We start from the raw sequence: 19,222 nt of genomic DNA on the forward strand, positions 1-19,222 counted from the left end.
CCCCACTCTTTTTGGGATAATCATCAGATGCTCATCAGTTCCTCTCCTGGCTGAGCCCCATCCTGCTTTTCCCTATAAGAATGTTATTCACCTACTTGTGCGAGGGTAAGCTTCCCCTGCATTGACTTTCATCTGGACTCAGTCCCCAGTTCATAATTTGGTCACAACCTGGGCCCTTTTGCAATTACACTTCTCCATGGGAAAAGCCAAAGGTAGGGATATACAGAATAATAATTCAACAAAGAATGACCACCATGTAAATGCAAAAGTTAAGAACTAAACTTGACAAAACCGATAGTGACAGCTGCATTCAGGGGAAGACAATATTAACAAGGGCTGTATAAGACAAGGGAGGGGGTGACAGCACGATGCCTGGATTTAGGCAGGGCCTTTAAGACACTACAGTTTTGGAGTGTACCATGTGTTCAGCTCTGTTCTAAATATCTCACTACACAGGCTCTTCTAATCCTCACCTTAACCCAAGGGAAGTGCTATTTTTGTACTTAATTTGCAGGTGAAGAAATAAGCGCAGGGACAGTAAGGAACTTACTCAATATCACAGAGTCAGGATTTGAACACAGATTCTGATGCCAAAGCTTTTACTGCACTCCAGAATATGTGATCGATAAGGCCTACCAATAGTAACTGCTTTGACAATATTCACTGAATGAATGAATGGTTGAATGAATGAATGAATGAATGAATGAAGCCACGATGTGAAGACGAGAAGGCTCATACATCTCGGGATTGGATTATACATCCACAGCAGAGCAGGACGTTTAAATGGAGGAGGTGATTGACCAACCACTGAATCAGTGATATTTATTGAGTGCTTACTACTTGCGAAGTGCCTTAACACTCCATGACCAATCCTCTTGAAGTCAACAGAAATATACTGAGCTCTAAGACACTCTGCCTGGCCCTGTCCTGGGCCCTCAGGATGGCAAATTACCTGCAAGCATTCACAGCCCAAATGTAGCACAAAGACCTGTAATGTTCTTTGCCCCATAAATAGGGTTATCTGGGACCTTAATTACTCGTCCTCTACAACCATGAGCAATCCATCAGGAGCTAGATTTCCTTGTCTCTGAGGATTTGGGAGTCATCAATGGGCTTGGATATAGTAGGAACCCACCCCCTCCTCTGGTTCTCACAAACTCCTCCTAATAGGCTCCCATAGAGCGTAAGCAATTTACAGTATAATGAATTTGTTTTATTCTGTTTCAGCCTGGGCACCATGGCCCCTGCCTGCCTCTCTGTTGTTTTATTTACTCTTCGGCCATTCTCATTCTCGTAGCTATTCCCTTTAGCTCTCCTTTTCTGTAAGGTCATTCTAAGGACAGGATGTTGCAATGGTCAAGATGAGTTGTGAACAAGAGCAAGTCAGGTGTGTGCTGGTGATTCTCTCTCTTTTTTTGGGCTCTCTGAAATCTGGCCCATAAAGAAAAATATCACACGCTCAAGATTTAGAGCCCAAATTCCGATTTTGAGGTCGGTGTCATTCAGATGAATGCCCCTGAGCCAGGCACAACAGAACAGTTACTGAGAGAGATAAGGTGATTCAGTGTCGTACCTTAGTGAGCTGTAACTCACAAAGGGTTGGGGGAGACATTTTTGTAACCACTAAAATGTGTAAGGCCAGTCTCAGCCCTATATATTGCTGTTTTCCACAATGGTTGTTTCCTGGAAAATCCATCCCTTTCACCACAGGGTGCTAGGGGCATTGAAAATTAGTCAGTTTGCTCTACTGGCCTTGTTAACACTTGTGGCAGGACATTAATACAGGATAATGGTAATCACATTGGTGTTAAATATCTGCAGTTAGGGTAATAGTTTTGAATCTCAACCCACAACTTCTGATTAATAGCAATACTGATGGTGGCACCAGGAAGAGGGACTCCTTAGCCTTCTTGTCCAGACAGTATAAACACTCTAAAGCTTAATGCTTCATTTTTTTGTGAATGCAATTAAGATTAGCTTCTAATTATTTCTGGCACATGCTCTTTGATGCTAGAGTCTTCGAGTCACCGTGGTCAAAGGGTAATGCATCATAGCAGGTTACAACATCCCCAAGGATTTCTTGATTGACATCAGAATGGTTTTTTTTCCCCTCCCAACTGATTGACACAATGGCAGGCGTGATGTGATGGCTAAGCTTTTAGCTGTCCATTAAAAGATATTAAATAGGGGAGATGTGACTTCAATGATTAGCTTCCGTATTTGGGGAGTGAGACCAGCTGGACTGTGGATAGGGCTTTGAGGGGCTAAGATACCTCAGAGATGTTGAAATAATTTTTCAGTTGAGTCAGAGCAAACTATGTGAAAAATTGATCTCCCAAATTTCTGGAATATCTTCTTTTTTTTTTTTTTTTTTTCCCTAGAGGGACATAAATGGAAACCAAAGGTTTACAATGAAGCAACAAGATAAACTCCAGCTAGAAGTAGAAAATTTGCCAATGAGAAGAATTTGTCTTTGTCTTTGCAGAAACGCTGTGCAAACAGGTAGGGAAATGTGTTTATCTTTAAAAATGGGCCATATATTTCAACCATTCACTGGAAAAAGGAGCAGATGTGTCTCAAGAACTACAATGCACTGTAACCAAACGGGTATGTTTAGGAAGGGTTGCTGAATGGACATCCCACTATGTTCTAAAATTCTGTGTGCCAGGAGGACAAGATTTCCTTGACCTTCTGTGACTAAGCTCCTGTAATCCTGCTACTTGTTCATAACACTGCTTTGGTTTGGGCAGAGGGTCTTCAAATGCATATTTGTTCATTGAAGTGTTTGAATTTTTGGAGGCAAGAAATCCATGGATTTATAGCCTGCTCTCCCTCCTGGGGAAGAAGGACCTGGATTTCCCCTGTGTCTGTGGCAGATGAGCCAACAGGAGGAAGGGAGTATTACTAGGTAAAGATGATTCTAAAATCCTAGAAAGGAAGTCATCATGTTGTTGCTTAAAAATAAAACCCAGGCACACCTGCTCAATGTGTTTGGTTGGGCTAACAGCTCTTAATCTTCTCTCCTTGGAGTTCTCCACCCAACAAAACCAGACAAAAATTGAGTCTCTGCTATGCATAGTGATACTAGAATCCAAAGAAAATAGGCTTTTTGAGGGGTTCACTGTGCAATGAGAGAATAGGATATAATATGTAAACCAAATAATGAATCTATAATGCTAAACCACTTGGAAACAGCATTCACCAAATGGTGTAGAAGTACAAAAAAAACAGCTAATTTCCTGGGAAGGGAGAAATGATCCACAGTGTCAACAAAGGCTTAACAGAGGAGTTGATATTTAAGCTGAGCTTGAAAAATGAGTATTGTGGTGGCAAACACAGTGGCTCAGGTGGAAAAGGGGCATTCCCAGTAACAGTGGCTTAAGGGAGTGTGTCACATGATCTCCACCCATTAGGAGCTCCCAGCAAGAGAGAGAGGAGAGCCACAGCAAGGTCTCCGAGGGTACATTTATTTACTCCAAAACTGTTTGTTGAGGATCTTCTCTATTCCAAGGATTGGACTATGTTCATCATGATGATGTGGATAGAATATTGAGGTTAGCCTTTTCTTTTCTTCTTTGTTCTCTCTTTTTCATCTGCTACGAATGTGGCTCTATTATGGAAACTCTCTACTACATAATTTATCATATATATCACATATCTTATCCAATTATATTAAATATACTCAATATAGGATATTATAGATACTATTATATATGTGAAAGTAACTTACAAGAAAAGAAGTTAAAGGAGTTTGTATTTATAGTAATTTCTATTTCTGTTGCTAGGAAGAAGAGGTCTGTTCAAGTGGGGAAAGGAAAGGATTGAGGTCCCTTAAAAGCAACCGTATATATATATACTATATACGCATTATATCATATACATAATATATGTACTATATTATATACATAACATATGTGTAATTATACTATATTACATGTAACATAACCTATGTGTATATAATATATATAGTTATGTTTACATAATATATATTTGTATAATTATGTAATTGTATTTATATAATTTTATATATATCCAAGCCTTAATTTTTAGTAGTAATTAAGTTCTTGTGCCGTGTCACAGTTGGTCACCCTACTCAGTTTACTTTTATAAGATCATTGCTGAGCACTGATTGGAGATGTGTCTGAAGGCCAGAGGAGAAAGGAAAGAAGAGAGGAGTAAAGATGGATGTGCAGATGGGCACTAGATATTCGAGACCTTTCAAGATGATTACCTTTTAGGAGTGATGGACCATTGTAAATACTTAAGTTGGGGGTGGGGTGCGGTGGTGACATAATCATGTCTAAGTATTAGATATTGAATATTGTCAGAGGATGGACTAAAGCAGGAAGGTGGGGGGCCAGTTCAGAGCATGAGATGTAAGGTAACATATTTTGAGGAACCCGACTATGCCAGTGACTGGGTGAATCAGTGGGAGGATCGAAATGGAGAAATACTCATTGACTGGGAGCTGGTTAGATGTCAGGTGCAGAAGGAAGACATTGAGATTAGTGCTAAGGATTGCCCCTTAAGCACCGGGGGCAGGGGGTGAATGTAGTGCTATTTCTGACTTAAGACATCCAAGAAGAAAGAGAAACATGAGGAGATAACATAAAGTACAGTTCTGAGCAAGAGGAGTAGGAAATGTCTATAGCTGTCCAGGAGAAAGTGCTAGATTTTAAATCAAAGATAGGCAAAGGGTGGGAGAAGAAAAGCCATGGAGGAAAAGACACATGGTCAGAAAGCCAGGAGGAAGTAAGGGAAGGGAACCCATATTCATCTAGTTTGTTTCAAATCAGACAGTGCTAGGAACTTCACCTGTGTGATAGCATTTAGTCCTCATATAAGCCTAAAAATCATCTTATCTTATTTTATACATGTGGTTTAGATGTTTTGAAACATTAACTGACATTTTTCCTGCAATCTCTGTAGCCTTCAGTCTTTTCCCATGTGGAACCCATTCATTCATAGAATGAATATTACAAAGGAAAGTAAGAGAAAAAGCTTTTTGATTTTAAAAAGCCTAGGACTTTAATCTTCAAAAATAAAAAGCTCTAGAAAATTTGATAACCAAGACAGTTGTGTCTCTGATTCACAGTGAGAGCCCTGGGAAGTGGGAAGGTCAGGAAGACAGAGTTCCCCATGTCTTAGCAAGCTGCAACAGCAGTGGAAAGATTCAAGCTGAGAGTGGCAGGGAAATGGGGAAAGGTCTTAAAGGGCCCCACCGAGTGTCTTACACACCAATAAAGTCAGGGAGCAGCAAACTGGCTCCTGTCTACTCACAAAGGGCATGAAATAGCTCAGATAGAGGCAAGCCTAATGAGGCTTTGGGTTCAGGAATGCAACCTGCATGAACAGACAGAAAAGACCAGATGGGAATGGACATCTCAGAGATATCAGTATGGGTGAATCCTGACTATAGTCCAGGATCTCAATCCAAATCTTAGAACTATAGGAGTCCCCAAGACAAAGCAAGAATCCAGGGAAAAGAAAAGGGGAAACCCTGGAAATGATTGAGATTGACTATTTGCCCTTAGTCAAATGGGGGATCCAAATATCAGAGGAAAATAAAGGAAGTTCTGTTTCTCGTACCACTGAATTTGCAGTCAAAGATTCATACTACAATAATCAGTACAACTGTATTGAGGAGAGAAGATTAAGGTGACTTCAAAGGTCACGCAGGTAGACAACTTGTATGTAAGTTTAGATCTGCCTGGCTCCAAGATCCTTGCTCTTGCTACTATTCCATTTGTAATGTACATTTCCATTTTTAAGAGTCAAGAGAAAAATGGTCAGCTGTGTCAGATTTTAGGGTCTGTCCAGGAGAAGGCCCCTCACCTTCTATAGTGGTGAGTGCAGATGATGGAGTAGATCACCTGAAGACCAGATTTGGATCTTTGTCTATAAGCCTCCCATTGACCCACCTATTTCAAGAAGCTAGCAAATGAACCCACAGCTTCCTCTGACACACAAAGGTAGGAGTTGGAGTTGGGTAAGAACATAACTTTGGAAAAGAAAAAGTAAAAGAGTTTTTCGTTTTAGAGTAATTTTTTATCGTCATTGTGAAGTAAAAGAGGTCTGTTGAAATGGGGAAAGAAAAGGATTGAGATCTTTTTAAAGCAATAATGTAATGAAAATTTACCATCTGCCAGGAGCTATATGTTAGTGCTCTTGAAAGTGTGACCCGTGGGCCAATATCATGATTATCACCAGGAAGCTTGCTAGAACTTAGGGTCCTCCACCCCACCCCCTGACAGATCGGCTAAATCAGAATCTTTGGAAATGGGGCCCAGAAAAATGTGTTTTGTAATCCCCTCCATTGGCTATAATGTACGCTGGACTTCCTGAAAGGCTGCTGAAGAAATAGAAAAGCAATGACCTGATATGAGAAAGGGATTATGAAGAAAGATAGGTTCAGGTGAGACTGGAAATCATAAGCATGTAAAATATCTCATCCTCATGGGCATCGGATTCTCAATATGCGCTCTTGGTGGCTAGCTTGGATATAGACCCAATGAGAAGGGATGGGTGTATTGACCCAGAAGACATGAAAATTGCAGGATACATGAGCACAAGGTCAAGAAGAAGATGAAACTGAGGAGTCTAAGGTAGTGTAGTTGACTTGATTAAGCCACATTAACCACATAGGCAGGGTGGAGATAATCGTTGGGGAACCTTATCTGAGGAGGCCATGATGTCTAAATGTCACTTTCCTGCAGGGTGTGCCAGGAGAGGTGGAGGGAGGTGACCAGATACAAGGGAGGTGGTGGTACAAGTAGGTTGCTGAAGTGGAATGGAAGTAAAAGACAATGGAAAGCTTTTTCCTCTTACCCACAATTGCTCCCATGCTTCTTCTGATATCACAACGAGGCCCCATCCTTGGCAACATGGGGACAAATTACTGGAAAACCAGAGAAATAATCCCCTTTCTCTGGCCTCTTGACTGGTCTTAACGTCTCCTCTCCTGTCGCCTTCCTGGAATTCTAGGGTTTCGGAAAGATGAAAAAATCTGCAATCCAGTTCCGTCTCCCCTACCTGTGAATTAAAATGGAGCATCAGGAGGGGCCTGCACATAAGCCTCACTGCTCCATGAGAGGTTTTTTCCTCTTGCCTATCTAGAGAAATCACTTGACTTCTATGTATTGCGTTAGACCACTGTCATTAACAACAGTGGTGTCATTTTGATGTGCTCTGTGAGGCAGTGGGCGCTTTGAAGTTGAAAGATAGAACAGACATAGATAAATAGGACTCTGAGCCGCCTGCTCTTGCACTATTATTGCCGGCAATTATTTCACCGAGTGACACATCTGATAAAAAGTCAGCCACCTTCCTCCAGGAAGCATCTCAGCAGCTACAACTAGGGACTTCTGCCTGATTTCTTTCTTTCTTTCTTTTATTTTTCTTTCTTTTTTTTTTTTTTTAACAGACAGAAGCTTGTTAATTTGCTGGCTGGAGCCTTCTGCTGCTTGTCGTCCTCCTCTGTTGGCTCTGCCTCCATTTCTGGCCGTGGGGGGTGAGGTTTTCCTTGCAGGCTTCATGGCAGCCAGCATGGGTTAGAGACTGTTTCCCGAGATTGGTGGGGTAGTGGCCTGTCAATGGGTCCTTTCTGGGTTTCCTTTTTGCTCAATTCCTTTTCAGCCTGTCATTACTTTTGACAGTTTTCCTTTCCCAGTTTTGGAAATGCAGATGTGACTTCTTAGAAACTGAACAGCTGTGTCTAAAGAAGACCTGGCATTTGATGGGTAGTTATTTTGATCACTTACAGCACTATGTGCGTGGTATTGTCTGAGCACAGCTCCCAGTATTAACTCTCTCAGTCTTCCTGAGGGTAAAGATGATCATACCCGTTTTGTTCAAACAGGGAAACTGAGGAATGGAGATGAAACAGGCCACGCAGCTCATCGTCAACAGAGGAAGACTCAAACCCAAGCATTTGGGCTGCAGAGTACCCCCAACTTCCTTTTTGGCTGTGCTATGCCCTGTGGAAGACATGCCTGGCATTGGTCTGGGGTAGAGCATGTGGTATACAGTGTCAGGAGTTAGCAGGAATGGAGTGGGGCTCCATTTCAGAGGTTTCCACTGAGACTTGTCCCTCAGTGCTTGTTCCAGAAGGATAGTTGCTTCAAGTGGCTAACACTAGGACCTGAGGTGTTTTTTTTTTTTTTTAAGATTTTTTTAAAAGATTTTATTTATTTATTTGACAGACAGAGATCACAAGTAGGCAGAGAGGCAGATAGAGAGAGGAGGAAGCAGGCTCCCTGCCAAGCAGAGAGCCTGATGCGGGGCTCGATCCCAGGACACTGGGATCATGACCTGAGCTATAGGCAAAGGTTTTAACCCACTGAGCAGACTTCTTGAATGGTGACTTCCATTCACACAGGACCTGCTGTGTTAGGGGCCCTACAGCCAGGACTGGGACAACCAGCTTCCGGTTAGAGAATCGTACATGGGATGGACTAGAAGCATCCATTGATGGGGTGGTAGTTCCAGTGACAGTGATAGAGTAGAAGCCCCCGTGTAAGTGAGTCTGTACAACGGGGAGGTGCTCAGCAACATGGGGGATGTGAACCAAGGCTTGGCCTGTTGTATTGCACCTGGGAAAGTGGCTGCTCACAGACATTCTTTTTACTTGGTTGCCTAAGGACAGGTCCAGTAGCCCTGACTCTAGTCTGGCTTAGGGCAAAGAGGAGAGTTTTCTAAAATCCTGACATCTCTGTTTCCAAATTTGACATCCAAGGAACTTGTCTGGGTAGTCAATATCTGTGTGCATTTCCTTTTCTTTTTGTTCCCCCACAAAATTTATTATTTAGGTAGACTTCCTGCTTTAAGCAAGTATATGCAAGTTCTGCTTAAGCAAAACCTGCAAGTTTTGCCATGGCCTGATTCCCTGTCATGACTTATAGATTGTGTGGTTTAATCAGATGGTATGTTGATGGCAATAAGTAAGGCTGTTACCTAGAATCGAGTAAGTGTGCTTTCCACCAGTTTTGCACAATAAATATGGTAGAAACTGTGACCTCTTCACCTCTTTCTTTCCTTTCCCCGTTCCTACTCAGGCTTTGGTAAATCTGGAAAATGAAGTACATTACCATCCTAAGAGGTTGCAATAATGTTGAAAATATGATCAGGCCAAGGTTTATTTGTCTTGTAGAGGTTCCAAATGTCCATTAATTGTTGTGATGTGTGCCGTGATTCCCACTGATTTCTACTATGGCTAGGAAAAGAAGAATTTGAAAAGTTGAATTTTTCAAGAGTGTTATTGAGAAACCAAAGCAAAAGTCATCAAGTTACATGAGGATGGCAAATGTAAATTCCAAGCTGCATCCTGAAACCAAAACAGACATGATCCGGACATGCAGTATGCCAAGAAGTGAGCAGACTAAATAGAAAGTATAGAAGAATGTATTATTCCCGAAGCACAGGGACAGTCAGTTTTACATCAGCCTTGGGATCTTGAGGTGGAGGTGGGAGTGAAGGTTAATAGCTGTGGGATAAACAAAAATGGTGTCTGCCATCAAGTTTTTAGGGATCTTCTAAATTCATCCTTTCTTCTGTGGAACAGTGTTGTCATTTTTTTTTTTAAACACTTTTGGGCCCTGTTTTCCAAGGAGGTATAATACCCACCCCCAGATTCAGAAGTAGACACCCGATCCAAGCCAGGAAAGGGAATATGTATTTCAGACTTTTCCTGAAACCATCACAAATGGGGGGTTGCACAGCTGCCCAGTTATAAGTCTGGAGCTGCTGTAGGCCATCTTTCCACCACAGTGAGAGAGCTTGCCTGAGAATGAAGTCAACACAGAGGAAAGCAGAGTCTAGGGACACAGAGACAAAATTCTTATGATATCATGTTAGCACCTGGATCCTGTTGTACCTGAAGCCATCACCCTGGGCTTTCAGACTCATAAGCCAACATTTTACTCCTTTTGCTGAAAGGAGTTTTAATTATGATTCTGTCTTTTGCAATTAATATAAAACCTCATTTACTCTCTTGTTGCCACAAGAAGTTCATAACTAAAAGTAGTTTTTTGTTTGTTTGTTTGTTTGTTTGTTTATTCCTGAACCAAGATCACCCAGACTTACTGGGAAACAAACATTTAAAGTTCCAAACTTTTTTTGAAAGTGCTGAATAGAGAATATTCTAAGGTTTGTGGACCAAGAAACCAGGCTGAGGATATCATGTAGAAAATGATGTAAAAGTAAAAAAAAAAAAATGTAAAAAATGTAACTTTTTAAAAAATGTGAAAACCATTCTTAGCTGGATGGCAGAGAGAAAGAAAAAAAGCAAGAGGGTGGGGAGAAAGAGAAGAAGAAGGGAGGGAAGGAAGGAAGGAAGGAAGGAAGAAAAAAAAATCAGCACCCTCGATTTAGCCTGCAGGCCCAGCAACAGCAACAAAAATGACACATCTTACTTGGAACATTCTTTCTGGTTCTGTCTCTGAGAAGAAAGAAAGAGGTCATTTCATTTTCATCCTGCAAGACTCAGCACAAATATCCCCTTGCCATGGAGCTCCCTGTAGCTGCCCAGGCAGGGTCTATGCTCCCTTTCTTTGTGCTCAGAATCTACCATGCTCCTAACCTCTATTATTTAATTCCTTCATACATTTTGACATTTAAAAATTGTGAAACTTCAACATGACAAAATGATATAAAAATATTAAAATAAGCATTTATATAAAATGTGTAAAACCAAGCATACCAGTTAATGCATCACAAATATATCTGATGCCCATTTTAGACCCTTCCTCAAACACATTACCTCCCTCCTCTACAGGTACCTACTGTCCAGAATTGGGCAGCGTCATTCTTTTGTATTTCGTTATAATTTTACACCATCTGCAATTACTCTTATATATGTGTGGGTATAACATTGTTAAATACATTTAAAACTTTATGTAAAATATATGGGTTCTCCTAAAATTGGCTTTTTTTCCTTTTTTCTTTTTTCCACCTCAGGATTGTGTCTGTGAGAGTCATCAAAGTTGATTTATGTAGCTATAGTTCATTAACTTTTACTGCTCTATTGAAACACATTTGATGAATATACCACAATCTGCCTATTTTTCCTGTTGATGGACAGCTAGGTTGCTTCCAATTTTTCTCACATGCAAAAATGTGCTGCTCTGAAAATATTTTGCCCGCATCCTTTCATACATCTGTGAAGGTATCTGTATAGTGTATACGCAGGAGAGGAACTGGTTGGTTGTAGGTCATGCACATCTTCAGATATTCTAGAGATTACTATATTTCCATCCAACCTATAGTTTCCCCCTTACTAGCATCTGTGAGAGTACTTGTTGTTCCAAGTCCTTACTAAAATTTGGTGTTGTCAAAAATTTTTACTTTTTTTAATGGAGGATTGTAAACATACAAGAAACTGACAGAACAGTATAATAGACCTTTGTGTTTCCATCATTCAGTTCCAAGGGTTATCATCTCACAGCCAATCTTGCTTCATTTGTACTTTTATCCATCATATATCTCTCATACGACATTTTAAAGCAAACCTCAGGTGGGGTGCCTGGGTGGCTCAGTGGGTTAAGCCGCTGCCTTCGGCTCAGGTCATGATCTCGGGGTCCTGGGATCGAGTCCCGCATCGGGCTCTCTGCTCAGCAAGAAGCCTGCTTCCCTCTCTCTCTCTGCCTGCCTCTCTGTCTACTTGTGATCTCTCTCTGTCAAATAAATAAATAAAATCTTAAAAAAAAAATAAATAAAGCAAACCTCAGGCATAGATATCACTATAATTTAATCTGTACATATTTATTACATTAGAACTGTAAGAAATATTTTAAATAATAACCCAATAGCATTGCCACACCTTAAAAAATACTTTCTTAATAGTACATTTCCAGTGGTGCCATAATCATCACAAAATTTGTTAATAGTTTGTTTTAACCAGTATCAAATCAAATCTGCATATCACTATTGGTTGACACATCTCATATCTTTTTTAGGCTAGAGATTCCCTTTCCATTTTTTGTTTGTTTGTTTGTTTCCTCTCCTGTGTTTGTTTTATTAAGAAAGTAGGTAGTTGGTCCTCTAGAATTTCCCATAAACTAGGTTTCACTGATTGCCTCTCCATGACGTCTTTTGACATGTTCCTGGAAATTTCTAGTTCATTCTACAGGCTAAAGAGTTAGTGTTGTATTTTTCCATCACAATGTCTGGTTGTCTCACTTTTTTTGACTTTAGCATTTGATGCTCAACTCCAGATTCACTGATTCATTTGGTGTTACAAAATACTGCATTCTGATTCTTTCATCCCTTCTTAATTGACTAGCAGGAATACTCAGATAAAAGTATCCCTTCTGGGGCTCCTTGGTGGCTCAGTGTGTTAAGCCTCTGGCTTCGGCTCAGGTCATGATCTCAGGGTCCTGGGATCGAGCCCCACATTGGGCTCTCTCCTCGGTGGAGAGCCTGCTTGCCCCGCCCCGTCTGTTGCTCTGCCTACTTGAGATCTCTTTCTCTCTATGTCAAATAAATAAATAAAATCTTTAAAAAAAAGTATCCCTCTACTATCAACTTATTTAGTGATAAGGTTCATATAGTAAAGTTGAGATAAAGTTGACTCATTGCACCATTTACAAGTTTTTGAAAAATGATTTGGTTTACAGCCATCCTTCAATGACAACTAGTAAATTTATTTTTTGCATTATCTTTTATTTATAATAATAAAAAATGTATAAAAGCTCATGAATTCAAGTTTATTTGATGGATTTTAATTCATTCTACTTCTTGTTCTTTACAATGCTCAAGATTTCTCAATTTCGGCTAATGGAGCCCTCTTGAATTGGATCCCGAGTACCTTTGATAGTTTTGATACCTTCCTTGATGTCGACCATGACAGAAGATTCTATGTATTATCTTGTATTTATCATTGTCCAGATGAAGAATCATCCACTTCCCTCAAACAGCTCTGGTTTCTTCTAGGACAAAACAGTATTTGGAGGGGCACCTGGGTGGCTCAGTGGGTTAAAGCCTCTGCCTTCGGCTCAGGTCATGATCTCAGGGTCCTGGGATCGAGCCCCGCATTGGGATCTCTGCTCAGCAGGGAGCCTGCTTCCTCCTCTCTCTCTCTCTCTGCCTGCCTCTCTGCCTCCTTGTGATCTCTCTCTCTCTCTGTCAAATAAATAAATAAAATCTTAAAAAAAAAACAAAACAGTATTTGGAGTCCAAAAGCTGGGCACTGAGGATTTTTCACAAGATATTTTAATTCTTATTAATCTGATGGGTATATAATGGTATAAATGTACAAAGACTCACTCTGATTTTACTTTGCACTACCTAAATGATTCCTTAGGCTGAGTGTTTCTATGAGTATTTTTACCATTTAGGTTTCTTCTCCCATAAATTATCAATTCATATCTATTGTTCACTTTCTTCCATCAGACTATGGTCTTTCTTATTAACTTGGGGAAGTTCTTTATATATTCTACATACCTGTTCTTTGTTGGTTATATTTGTTCAAAAAACTTCTCACAATAGGTATACTTTTTACTGTTGCTATACTCTCTTTAGTTAAGAGGATTTTTTAATTTTAATGCCTTTAAATAAATTTTTTTAAAAATTTTTTTTAATTTTCAAAAAATTTAAATTAAAAAAAATAAATTTTTAAAAATCTCTTATGGTTTATACTTTTTTGTATCTTGAAAAAGACCTCCCTGAGGAAAACAGTGTACTAAGTCGAAGTCTTAGAAGACTTGCAGATCCTCTCCTGAGTAAAATAACTAACTTGCAAAAATTGTGAAAATAACCGTTTAAAGTTTCCAGACATATGTTCTAGGACACACAGTAAAAGAAGAAACATTTATTCCAGAAAATCTACAAAGTCTTGGTAAGAAAAGTATGAATCTGTGGTTCTGGAGGCATGACCCTCTCTTCCCGCTCCCCTTTCTGGGCTCGATATTGAGCACTACTCTGACAGGTTTAGTCAAGATGATAAGGAAAATCTGTGTTCCAAGGTGGCCGACCAAGGCAATAGGGAATCCCAGTCCCCACCTCGGGGCCCTTCCGGGTTCTTCTTCCTGCCCCGCTTGCGGTGCGCAGGCGCTAAAATGTGCCACTATACGGAAGCAGACTTGTATAAATTACCAGCCTTGCTTGCGCTAAAGGTATCGCTCTTCTCTGGCCCACCAGTGTCGAATAAGCCTCCTCGCCTCCAAGATCTCTGAGAGCCACTTGGTTCTTCCGTTGGGCAATCCAGTCCAGGTTCTGTAACAAAGAAGATGAGGCTCCCTCTCCCACTACTTCTCCATGAAGGACGACCGCATTTCCGTGACAGAAGCAAGCCACCAGGATTTGTCATCCCCCTTCTACCGTGTGGCAGAGACCAATTTCCAGGTGAGTGTGGCCAAGATATAAGGGCTCCCTTCCTTAAGCCAGGCCTTAATTTGTAGGGCAGAGGCTTTAGATCAAGGATACTGATTGCTCTGATCACCCTTGCCTGAGCATAATTGTAATGCAAAAGTTCCGTGCATGGGGAAGCCAGAAAATGCCAGGGGTTACCTTGCTCTTTAGGCAGAAGTGCCCCTGAAAAGAAGCAAAGCCACTGTGCCTATCCCCACCCTCACCACAGTGGCCTTGGAATTTGGCTCAATCAAAGAAGCAGGAGACAAAAACAGAGCTAGCTCCAAAGCTCTCCCCAGGGGAACTTGCCTAATTTGGACCAGAGCATGGGAAAGTTCGAGATTAGAGTACTCTTTTTTTTTTTTTAATTAATTTTATTTTTTATAAACATATAATATATTTTTATCCCCAGGGGTACAGGTCTGCGAATCGCCAGGTTTACACACTTCACAACACTCACCATAGCACATACCCTCCCCAATATCCATAATCCCACCCCCTCTCCCAACCCCCTCCCCCCATCAACCCTCAGTTTGTTTTGTGAGATTAAGAGTCACTTATGGTTTGTCTCCCTCCCAATCCCATCTTGTTTCAATTACTCTTCTCCTACCCCCTCAACCCAGCATGTTGCATCTCCTCTCCCTCATATCAGGGAGATCATATGATAGTTGTCTTTCTCCGATTGACTTATTTCGCTAAGCATGATACCCTCTAGTTCCATCCACGTCGTCGCAAATGGCAAGATTTCATTTCTTGTGATGGCTGCATAGTATTCCATTGTGTATATATACCACATCTTCTTTATCCATTCGTCTGTTGATGGACATCTAGGTTCTTTCCATAGTTTGGCTATTGTGGACATTGCTGCTATAAACATTCGGGTGCACGTGCCCCTTCGGATCACTACGTTTGTATCTTTAGGGTAAATACCCAGCAGTGCAATTGCTGGGTCATAGGGTAGTTCTATTTTCAACATTTTGAGGAACCTCCATGCTGTTTTCCAGAGTGGTTGCACCAGCTTGCATTCCCACCAACAGTGTAGGAGGGTTCCCCTTTCTCCGCATCCTTGCCAGCATCTGTCATTTCCTGACTTGTTAATTTTAGCCATTCTGACTGGTGTGAGGTGATATCTCATGGTGGTTTTGATTTGTATTTCCCTGATGCCAAGTGATATGGAGCACTTTTTCATGTGTCTGTTGGCCATCTGGATGTCTTCTTTGCAGAAATGTCTGTTCATGTCCTCTGCCCATTTCTTGATTGGATTATTTGTTCTTTGGGTGTTTGGGAGTTTGCTAAGTTCTTTATAGATTTTGGACACTAGCCCTTTATCTGATATGTCATTTGCAAATATCTTCTCCCATTCTGTCACTTGTCTTTTGGTTTTGTTCACTGTTTCCTTTGCTGTGCAAAAGCTTTTGATCTTGATAAAATCCCAAAAGTTCATTTTTGCCCTTGCTTCCCTTGCCTTTGGTGATGTTCCTAGGAAGATGTTGCTGCGGCTGACGTCGAAGAGGTTGTTGCCTGTGTTCTCCTCGAGGATTTTGATGGATTCCTTTCTCACATTGAGATCCTTCATCCACTTTGAGTCTATTTTCGTGTGTGGTGTAAGGAAATGATCCAATTTCATTTTTCTGCATGTGGCTGTCCAATTTTCCCAACACCATTTATTGAAGAGGCTGTCTTTTTTCCATTGGACATTCTTTCCTGCTTTGTCGAAGATGAGTTGACCATAGAGTTGAGGGTCTATTTCTGGGCTCTCTATTCTGTTCCATTGATCTATGTGTCTGTTTTTGTGCCAGTACCATGCTGTCTTGATGATGACAGCTTTGTAATAGAGCTTGAAGTCTGGAATTGTGATGCCACCAACTTTGGCTTTCTTTTTCAATATCCCTTTGGCTATTCGAGGTCTTTTCTGGTTCCATATAAATTTTAGGATTATTTGTTCCATTTCTTTGAAAAAAATGGATGGTACTTTGATAGGAATTGCATTAAATGTGTAGATTGCTTTAGGTAGCATAGACATTTTCACAATATTTATTCTTCCAATCCAGGAGCATGGAACATTTTTCCATTTCTTTGTGTCTTCCTCAATTTCTTTCATGAGTACTTTATAGTTTTCTGAGTATAGATTCTTAGTCTCTTTGGTTAGGTTTATTCCTAGGTATCTTATAGTTTTGGGTGCAATTGTAAATGGGATGGACTCCTTAATTTCTCTTTCTTCTGTCTTGTTGTTGGTGTAGAGAAATGCAACTGATTTCTGTGCATTGATTTTATATCCTGACACTTTACTGAATTCCTGTACAAGTTCTAGCAGTTTTGGAGTGGAGTCTTTTCGGTTTTCCACATATAGTATCATATCATCTGTGAAGAGTGATAGTTTGACTTCTTCTTGGCCGATTTGGATGCCTTTCATTTCCTTTTGTTGTCTGATTGCTGGGGCTAGGACTTCTAGTACTATGTTGAATAGCAGTGGTGATAACGGACATCCCTGTCGTGTTCCTGACCTTAGCGGAAAAGCTTTCAGTTTTTCTCCATTGAGAATGATATTTGCGGTGGGTTTTTCATAGATGGCTTTGATAATATTGAGGTGTGTGTCGTCTGTCCCTACACTTTGAAGAGTTTTGATCAGGAAGGGATGCTGTACTTTGTCAAATGCTTTTTCAGCATCTATGGAGAGTATCATATGGTTCTTGTTCTTTCTTTTATTAATGTGTTCTATCACATTGATTGATTTGCGGATGTTGAACCAGCCTTGCAGCCCTGGAATAAATCCCACTTGGTCGTGGTGAATAATCCTTTTAATGTACTGTTGAATCCTATTGGCTAGTATTTTGGCGAGAATTTTTGCATCTGTGTTCATCAGGGATATTGGTCTGTAGTTCTCTTTTTTGATGGTATCCTTGTCTGGTTTTGGGATCAAGGTGATGCTGGCCTCGTAAAATGAGTTTGGAAGTTTTCCTTCCATTTCTATTTTTTGGAACAGTTTCAGGAGAATAGGAATTAGTTCTTCTTTAAATGTTTGGTAGAATTCCCCCGGGAAGCCATCTGGCCCTGGGCTTTTGTTTGTTTGGAGATTTTTGATGACTGTTTCAATCTCCTTACTGCTTATGGGTCTGTTGAGGCTTTCTATTTCTTCCTGGTTCAGTTGTGGTAGTTTATATGTCTCTAGGAATGAATCCATTTCTTCCAGATTGTCAAATTTGTTGGCGTAGAGTTACTCATAGTATGTTCTTATAATTGTCTGTATTTCTTTGGTGTTCGTTGTGATCTCTCCTCTTTCATTCATGATTTTATTTATTTGGGTCCTCTCTCTTTTCTTTTTGATAAGTCTGGCCAGGGGTTTATCAATCTTATTAATTCTTTCAAAGAACCAGCTCCTAGTTTCGTTGATTTGTTCTATTGTTTTTTTGGTTTCTATTTCATTGATTTCTGCTCTGATCTTTATGATTTCTCTTCTCCTGCTGGGTTTAGGGTTTCTTTCTTGTTCTTTCTCCAGCTCCTTTAGGTGTAGGGTTAGGTTGTGTACCTGAGACCTTTCTTGTTTCTTGAGAAAGGCTTGTACCGCTATATATTTTCCTCTCAGGACTGCCTTTGTTGTGTCCCACAGATTTTGAACCGTTGTGTTTTCATTATCATTTGTTTCCATGAATTTTTTCAATTCTTCTTTAATTTCCTGGTGGACCCATTCATTCTTTAGAAGGATGCTGTTTAGTCTCCATGTATTTGGGTTCTTTCCAAATTTCCTCTTGTTATTGAGTTCTAGCTTCAGAGCATTGTGGTCTGAAAATATGCAGGGAATGATTCCAATCTTTTGATACCGGTTGAGACCTGATTTAGGACAAAGAATGTGATCTATTCTGGAGAATGTTCCATGTGCACTAGAGAAGAATGTGTATTCTGTTGCTTTGGGATGAAAAGTTCTGAATATATCTGTGATGTCCATCTGGTCCAGTGTGTCATTTAAGGCCTTGATTTCCTTGTTGATCTTTTGCTTGGATGATCTGTCCATTTCAGTGAGGGGAGTGTTAAGGTCCCCTACTATTATTGTATTCTTGTCGATGTGTTTCTTTGATTTTGTTATTAATTGGTTTATATAGTTGGCTGCTCCCACGTTAGGGACATAGATATTTAAAATTGTTAGATCTTCTTGTTGGATAGTTCCTTTGAGTATGATATAGTGTCCTTCCTCATCTCTTATTGTAGTCTTTGGCTTAAAATCTAATTGATCTGATATAAGGATTGCCACTCCTGCTTTCTTCTGATGTCCATTAGCATGGTAAATTCTTTTCCACCCCCTCACTTTAAATCTGGAGGTGTCTTCGGGTTTTATGATGAGTTTCTTGTAGGCAACATATAGATGGGTTTTGTTTTTTTATCCATTCTGATACCCTGTGTCTTTTGATTGGGGCATTTAGCCCATTAACATTCAGGGTAAGTAGTGAGAGATATGAATTTAGTGCCATTGTATTGCCTGTAAGGTGACTGTTATTGTATATTGTCTCTGTTTCTTTCTGATCTACTTCTTTTAGGGTCTCTCTTTGCTTAGAGGACCCCTTTCAATATTTCCTGTAGAGCTGGTTTGGTATTTGCATATTCTTTCAGTTTTTGTTTGTCCTGGAAGCTTTTAATCTCTCCTTCTATTTTCAATGATAGCCTAGCTGGATATAGTATTCTTGGCTGCATGTTTTTCTTGTTTAGTACTCTGAATATATCATGCCAGCTCTTTCTGGCCTGCCAGGTCTCTGTGGATAAATCTGCTGCCAATCTAATATTTTACGTTACAGACTTCTTTTCCCTGGCTGCTTTCAGGATCTTCTCTTTGTCACTAAGACTTGTCAATTTTACTATTAGGTGACGGGGTGTGGACCTATTCTTATTG

The sequence above is a fragment of the Lutra lutra genome, chromosome 14 (genome assembly GCF_902655055.1).
Source record: "Lutra lutra chromosome 14, mLutLut1.2, whole genome shotgun sequence".
Classification (NCBI taxonomy): domain Eukaryota; kingdom Metazoa; phylum Chordata; class Mammalia; order Carnivora; family Mustelidae; genus Lutra; species Lutra lutra.